The sequence below is a fragment of the Pogona vitticeps genome, chromosome 5, assembly GCF_051106095.1.
Source record: "Pogona vitticeps strain Pit_001003342236 chromosome 5, PviZW2.1, whole genome shotgun sequence".
In the NCBI taxonomy this organism is placed as follows: Eukaryota; Metazoa; Chordata; class Lepidosauria; order Squamata; family Agamidae; genus Pogona; species Pogona vitticeps.
This window is the reverse complement of record NC_135787.1, coordinates 153,576,012-153,583,990: the sequence shown is the minus strand read 5'-3', so window position 1 is coordinate 153,583,990 and position 7,979 is coordinate 153,576,012. Positions and strand designations below refer to the sequence as shown.

At 40.3% G+C, this 7,979-nt stretch overlaps 1 pseudogene; it reads right to left on the bottom strand.

The window, feature by feature from the left end:
• Positions 1 to 3,752: 3,752 nt before the first annotated feature.
• On the bottom strand, positions 3,753 to 4,002 carry LOC110070276 (small ribosomal subunit protein eS27 pseudogene; annotated as a pseudogene).
• Between the last annotated feature and the right edge of the window lie 3,977 nt (positions 4,003 to 7,979).

Sequence of the window (7,979 nt, the reverse complement as noted above, 5' to 3'; positions counted from 1 at the left end):
CTCAGATGTTATCTAGAAAATATAAAACCTTAATCAGGTCTTTATACTTGCATACTTAATTGAGTATGCATAAGTTCTCAAATGTCTGCTATGAGACATTTTGCATTTGATCCGCACCATCAGAGAATCCTTCTGGTTATTAGAATAAAAAAGGAATTTTCATTTCCTTCTCTGAGAGAAAACCAGAACTTTGTAAATTTACTTTTTTAAGACTATGTACAACTCCCAGAATGCCAGAGTCTGCATGGATGGGGTTAATATAACGGTGGTGCTGTGCTCTGACTGGTTGCAACACAGTGGCCTTGACTGAATTTGGCTCCCTTTGAGGTGGAAGAATTGGGATCTTAGATATTCAGGGGCTCCCAGTTGGGTTCATATGCTGGAAATTACTTAGGACTACCCTGAGGGATGTGGTGGCACTGTGGGTTAAACTGCAGAAGCCTCTGTGCTGTAAGGTCGGAAGATCAGCGGTCATAAGATCAAATCCACGTGACGGAGTGAGTTCCCATCGCTATGCCAGCCTGTTTGCCATTGCCCTTATCTCCTGCCTCTGGATGGTCTGGGGGGGGGGGAGGGAATTGTTCTTTCTGGGCTAGAAGAATTTAATTAGATCTAGTAGTCTTGAGAAAAGAAGCAATTCCACACATCCCAAGACTCATCGCAAGACTAAACACACCTCACCTCAAGAATTCTCACCATTTCCAAGGCTCATGAGAGATTTGATAGGAAAAACGTGTACAGAAAAATGATGTGTATTTTTCAAAATGTGAAATTCTAAAATGCATACAATTGAAAAAAAAAGCAGAAACATGTTTTAGTCAAACGGGGGGAAAGAAGTGAATTAAGTACAATGTACGTAAATGTGTAGACTCTGCAAAATATGTAAATAAATGTGCACAAAATTGTGAGCCAAGGGAAAATGCACAGAATTTTGTGACTTTAAGAAAAAAAGACACCATAAATCTTGTAACCTAATAAAAAACAAGGACAGGAAGAAAATGGAGATGGGATTTAGGGAAACACAACAAATGAAACTGGAGAGATTTCCCCATCTTTCGCAATGGGATAAGGGATTTCAACCCAAGATATGGCCTTGTAGACTTGGAGGCAATCACAATAGATATTCATTTGAGGCTATTTGTTAAAATAGCTATGGTTCTATTTTCTCTGGCAAACATAATTTAATTTGCTGTACTTTTTGAAAAATCACACTGCAGCAGTAACTGGGCATATTTACTCAAAGAAACAATTCACACATGCTGTGATTAGCTCTTGGCTCTTTCCTTTGATGGTGCTTTAAATTTGTGATGTACAATTTTCATGTGTCAGCCAACCAGACTTCAAGGACAGATCTCAGCTTACCTGTCTTTTGTTGCCATATATTATTTTATGCCAACTTCATCCATTTTATATTCACCAGCTTGCCAGCACCTTGCCACTAGCCACTATTAATGCATATGCTAGTGGATTTCAGAGTACACACTAGCAAAATCCATATTAACATCTAAGAAGATGTACAAAAACTCTTAAGTTTTAACTTTTAACGCATGAGAAATGTCAGCATTCTCATTTTTTACTTTTTTGTCTGATCTTTTCGTCTAGTTTCATCCAGTTTTGCTCATAAAGTTGTTTTGATAAAATGCAGAGGTGTTCATCAGGAAAACAAAGAGCGACAAAAGCTCTAACTTAAACAACAACTCATTATGCTTTTTATGAATACAGAGTGTTTTGTTCTCTGAGATAAAAGGATTGCTTCAAACATTGTTGATTCCTTAACATTCCTTGGTGTTATCAGCTGTAGTGGCTACATCCCAATGTCTTGACTAATTCCTAGGCCACTGTAGCACTTTGAAAAATGAAGATTATGGGTTGTATCTAAGGTTCTTCTTCTTTAGAGTCTTCCTCCAACAGAAAGAATCTCCTCTTGAAAGAGGACAACTTTTGTTTTTAATCCAACCAATAGTACATGAGTTAACATAATTAGATCTTACAATGAAAAAGCAGTGAGATCACCCCAGATGATTTCATCTCTTTGATCAGTGCTCAAGAATCTTATTATGTACAACTTCTATGTAGGGCTTACATGCACAGCTTGGGCTGTTCAATGTGTATGTGTGTATACAGATGCATCCAGGCCATCTCAAGGTCTTTTAGGACCCTGTGTAAGGTATAGTTTTAGTGTGTCCAAAGCCATTGGGGTGTCTTCCACAGCCAGGAGACCAATGCAAATCCCCTTTCCCATCAAAGATCTCCCCTGGCACATATAATCACAAACTGTGAAGTGTGCAGGTGCAGCTGCAGCAGCATCATATTAGAAATAGGATGAACTATTTATGTGCTATTCATTGCCTATTAACTGTAGTTGTATTCCAGAGTTGGGCCTGTGCAAACGACTTCTATTGAATGAGCTGCTGTCCGACGTTCTTAATATTGTTAAACACAAAGGACTTTTAAAATACAGAAAGCCTCCAAATATGCTCAGTTATGGCTTTTTATTTGTTTCTGTATCTTAAGACACCTTTTTACATCAGTTTTCCTGGATCTAGGGACATGGTGGTGCTGCGGGTTAAACTGCAGAAGCCTCTGTGCTGCAAGGTCAGAAGATCAGCGGTCGCAAGATCAAATCCATGTGACGGAGTGAGTTCCCATCACTTCTTCCAGCTCCTGCCAACCTAACAGTTCGAAAGCATGCAAATGCAAGTAGATAAATAGGTACCACCATGGTGGGAAGGTAATAATGTTCCGTGTCTAGTCGCACTGGCCATGTGACCACAGAAATTGTCTTCAGACAAACGCTGGCTCTACGGCTTGGAAACGGAGATGAACACCACCCCCTAGAGTTGGACATGACTGGACTAAATGTCATGGGGAACCATTACATTTACCTTTACCTTTCCTGGATCTATCCAACAGTGGTCAGATTATTACTATAATAATGAGCCTGATGTACACAACTGAATAAGAGCACATATGAAAAAAAAACCCAGCTATTTTATATCAAGTTTGATACATATTGCTATACTATTATTTCTGCTCTGGCTAGCATCCAGGGCTGCCCTAAGGTTTTTGCTGCCTGAGGCAAAGGATTAAATGCTTCTCTCCCATCCAAAAGACACTTTACTTAAATAAAAGTTATAAGGACTCCCCTTTGATGCAGTTGAGGGAAGTAGGCTATTGTAAGAGCTATGTAGTACATAACCAAGAGTTGTGTCCTTCAACAGAAGGAAGACACCAGAGACTGTGGCCCCCTAACACTGGCTATTGAAAATGGTTTTCTCAGTCTGTCTAATGGTAGGGCTGGCCTTATGATAGGGCTGGCAGAAAAAGCTTCCAAAGAGATAGTTCTTGTCATTTGTTGCTTGTCTCTTTTGCTACTGAGATGTTATTGTTTTTGTATTACCACTCTAGCAACTAGTTGGAACATTCTGGGAGATTTAATTTAAAAAGTAACAATTCCCAGCCTTTACCTCTCTGAACCCTGAACCAATGATGACCTTGACTTAGTTGCACTACTCACACAAGTCTAGAAATTATGATTTCATAAGGTCAGAAAGGAGTGCAAGGACAGTGTGAAAATCATGCTCCTATTCTGTAGGTGCAGCAGCAACTGTGGTAGTGCTCAAGAGTCACAACAGTTCTAGCTTGCCATTTCGTTTCTGACCAACTCTAATCTGTGCCCCGGTGGTCTTCAGCATCTGAAACCAGTGTCTGTGTAGATAGCCCCACCCATCCTGGATAAGGATCCACTTCATTTAATTCTGCTTTCATCTGAAGGAGCATCCTTCTGTCTTGCCTTTCCACCAGTGAGCTGACACAGCAGAATTAAGCAACCGATATCCAGCTCTACTGATTGAGCATGACTGAATACAGTGGTGATTTTGTAGCAGCCTGGACATTTCCCATCCATGACATAAAATTTGGAGCTCTGGACCAGGTGCTTCTTTTTATGCTTCCTCTTCTCCTCCTTAGGGAGGAATGCAGGAGATCTTTTGCAGGAGGCATTTTTTCGTTAGGCGTCTGTGGCCAAAATGATGATATCATAGGAAGTGGGGTTTGTTTGTTTTTTTTTTTTTTTGCTAGGATTGCAACTTATTAAATAAAAACCAGTAACTTATGAAAAAGCAGGTGAAGGGCAAAGAGATTCTTCATCTTGCTACTTAAGCCCATAATACTTCAATGAAGTCAACTGTAGCATACAACTGGGTACAAAAACTGTATAGTTGCTCTCATGAATACATTAACATTAGCAATGAAATGTAGTATTTTGACAGTGTTTATGCTTTCCAAATGTATTCAAGAAAAAAGCTGAATTGGCATTGCTTATGTGCAAGTAGATGTGTTTTAATTAAGCCTGTTTCTTCATCATGCAGACTATTAAGGAGACATAAAGCATGACCCCCCCCTCCCGCTAACTGTTCATTATGAAGGCTTTTTCATAAATGAATTTTTTAAACAAAAACCACAAAAACCTTTGGAATCCATTTGAGCTCTACATTTAAGGGCTTCTCATCCATCTATATGCCATCCATTCTCATTTTCTACAAAGAAAATTAACCACATCTGTCTATCTATACAAAAGATGAAAGTGCCATAAAGGAAAGATGTGTGAAGTATGGTATAATATAACTCAAGCATGAAATCTAGTACCCCATGGAATTTTGTAGTGTGAACAGTGATTGGAAACCTGCACAAATGTACAGGCATTTACGTGGCTAGAATTAAAGACAGAGCTGCAGAAGATACTAAATTTTGTGAGTACGTATATGGCCATTCAGCTTCTAGATCCCTGGCAGCAACTTAGGCATTGTACTTCTCAGTTTATATTTGGGATGCTATGGTAGTTTGCCAGAATCAGTTACTGAAATGGATATTGTTGGCCTAGTGAGAAAGACATTTGTCTTGAGTCTTCCTTCTGTCCAGTGTTATCTGGTGCTATTTCCACCTGGAAAATAAAACTGATGACCAGAGAGGCTGAGCAAACTCCAGAGGCTGAAAACACTTCATGTTTATTGTTCAATTAACAAACATTGGCTGGAATCCTATTAGTGCTCATGTAAGTTTGAATAACTTGCTGCAGCCTATTGATGAAGTGCCAGGGAGTGTTTTGGTTTGTGTGCCTGTTTGCACCCCTGATTGCACAACCAAAATGTTTTCCAACACGTCATCAATTAGCCACAATTAGCTGTAGCAAATTATGCCAACCTTATTTGAATTCCAAAGGATTCCAGCTGTTGGCATTCAAAACACTGAGATTTTGTTGCTTTCAGGTGGAGAACAAGATTGTGCTCCTTTCCATTCCATGCAGAAGAGCCACCTAGACTGGCAATTGAATTTTCTTCAAAACGTGCTATGGGACAGTGTTCCCTGTTGCCCCTGAAGGCAATAGGCTATCATAGGAGACCACAGGGCAGACTACATGGCACCCAGCTCTAACACTTCGCTACAACCCCTGAACATCCACCATGTGAGATGGTTGCCCCATACTGCCCAACAGTAAAGCTCGCCCTGTTGAGTTATGCATCCAAATGCATGTCAGGATGCAAATGGCTGCCCACACTGCATTCTCCTTCATTTGATACACATTTTACATGCCCATCCCAACCCATTCAGCTATTGTAATGTGCACCAGCCTGTACAATTGCATTTTCAAAGAATGGGGAGGATATACAAGAGCCCACAAGCAGAGGTGTCCAGAAAAACAAAAATATGTGAGCCTTTCCATCAAAGGAAAGGAGTAGAAAGGTCTGCAGAAATAAAGAGACAGATCTGACCCATCCCTATCCTAGAATGTCATATTTATCATCCACTAAAAACAAACGCTGCAGATGTTTGTAGGTAAATGTCATGCTTAGTCAAATCTCTTACAAGTAAACTCTTCAGCTGATCCTTGGAATCCCACAGGATAGGTACAAACTGAAAAGTCTTTTCAAAATGTTGACAGTTACAAATGCAATGTTGTGAAAAATGTTTGTGCTTTTTTATTAATTCATTTTTATTTTGTTTTGTATGCCTATATAATCACATGGATGTTAGTGATACTTAATATTATTTCTTCCTATGTGAAGTGTTTATTTGTAACTGAAGATGACTGTACTAGTTAATTTCTTGACCTAAAGGCAACTTCACATTGTAAGGTCTATGGTTAGTGTTTTTAAAGAGCAATTGAACATTCTTCAAAATGAAATGAGCTATGTGACCAGAAATAGACAAGATGCAAAGTAATATTATGGATGTCTTAATTCTTGTCAAAGCTTTGGATGGATACAATGGAACAGCCTCTTGAGGATTTTATAATCGTAAGTACTGGTCTTCAGTGCAAGAGTTGGACAATGAGTACCTTTCTGGTGAGTCAAATTTGTCATATTTTGTGCAAAATCTGGCCTTGCAAAATTGGTGCTGTTTGCCTATTCACAAATTCAAATAGTGTCCATTATAGATCTTTTTATATTGCTCATGTTATAAAATTATTCATAAATTGGCTCAAAAACATTCCACATCTCTCAGAGGAAAAACCAAACCACATTCAGATCTGATAGCTCAGGACAACATAATTCCAGGCAGAACTATGACCCTAAAAGGAAATGGGAAGGAAACTGTGGTGTTGAAAGTGGCAGAGGTTCAAATAACTTATAGGAATTGGTCTGGAAAGTGGCAAGTGGCCATTTTGGACGAAATACCGGCTGCTTTTCTAATCGGTTGGGACTTGATAGAGCATGTTGCTTTTGCACTAAGATGCTCACCGGGGGGCAGAAATCACCCACTGCAGTAGAAATGGATACTGTAGCAGAAGGAAGCCTAGAGGGAGAAAGTTCCTTGGATAGCCAGCTTAATAGTCATGCTGAAGCTGATCTTATTCTTTTGAAAGGCCCTGAGATAGCAGAGATGGCTGAGGTGGTCAAACTGGAAAATCCTAATAATACTTTTAGACTTCTAGAGAAGACTTCCTGGAAAAGATGCTGTTGTTAGGAAAATGTGAAGGCAGGAGAAGGGGACGACAGAGAATGAGATGGCTGGACAGTGTCACTGAAGCTACCAACATGAATTTGACCCAACTCTGGGAGGCAGTGGAAGACAGGAGGGCCTGGCATGCTCTGGTCCATGGAGTCACAAAAAACTGGACACAACTAAATGACTAAAGAACAACAATAATACTTTCTATATTGAACAAATCCTGCCAATCTAATTTGATCTCATTTTTTGATCAGGTAACCTCCCTGACAGATAGAGGGAATGCTGTAGACATAGTATATCTTGACTTCAGCAAAGGTTTTGACAAAATGCCTCATGATTAGCAAGCTAACTAGGTATGGGCTGGATAGATCAAGTCCAATATTCGTAAATAATCACTGATCCGTTAAATATTCATTCCTTCATATTTGTTAGTTCCAGAGAACCAGAGAAGGGATGAATATTGCCCCATTTTTATTTGTCTTCCCTCTCTTCCTATGGCCTTCCCATTCTGCCTATGGACCTGCTGATCAGCTGATCAGCAGGCCACTAGGCAGTCAGCTAGCCCCACAGCCATCCACCCCCACAGTCTATCCCCTGCACCCTTCCTCTCCCTAACCTAGCTGGTGCCACCATCCAGCACCACTGTCATCTATCACTGCCTACTGCAGTGGCCTCCTCAGCCATGGCCTGCAGTAAGGGACACTGGCTGCCCCTTGCAAAGACGGTGGTTGTGGCTTCATTTAGGGTAGGAAAGCTGCAGCTGCTCTCTTTGCAAAGGGCAGCCTGGATCCCCTTAGCCTGCCTTAAGGTGATTCATCTCCATCTCTAGTGCAAAGTACTGCACCTCAGAAAAAGAAACCAATTGCGGTTACAAGATGGGGGATACCTGGCTCAGCAAAACTATGAGTGAAGAGGATCTTGGAATTGTTGTAAATCACAAGCTAAATACAGTGGTGCCTCGCTTAGTGATCGCTCCATTGAGCGACGAAATCGTTTAGTGATGGACTTTTTGCCATCGCAAAAGCGAT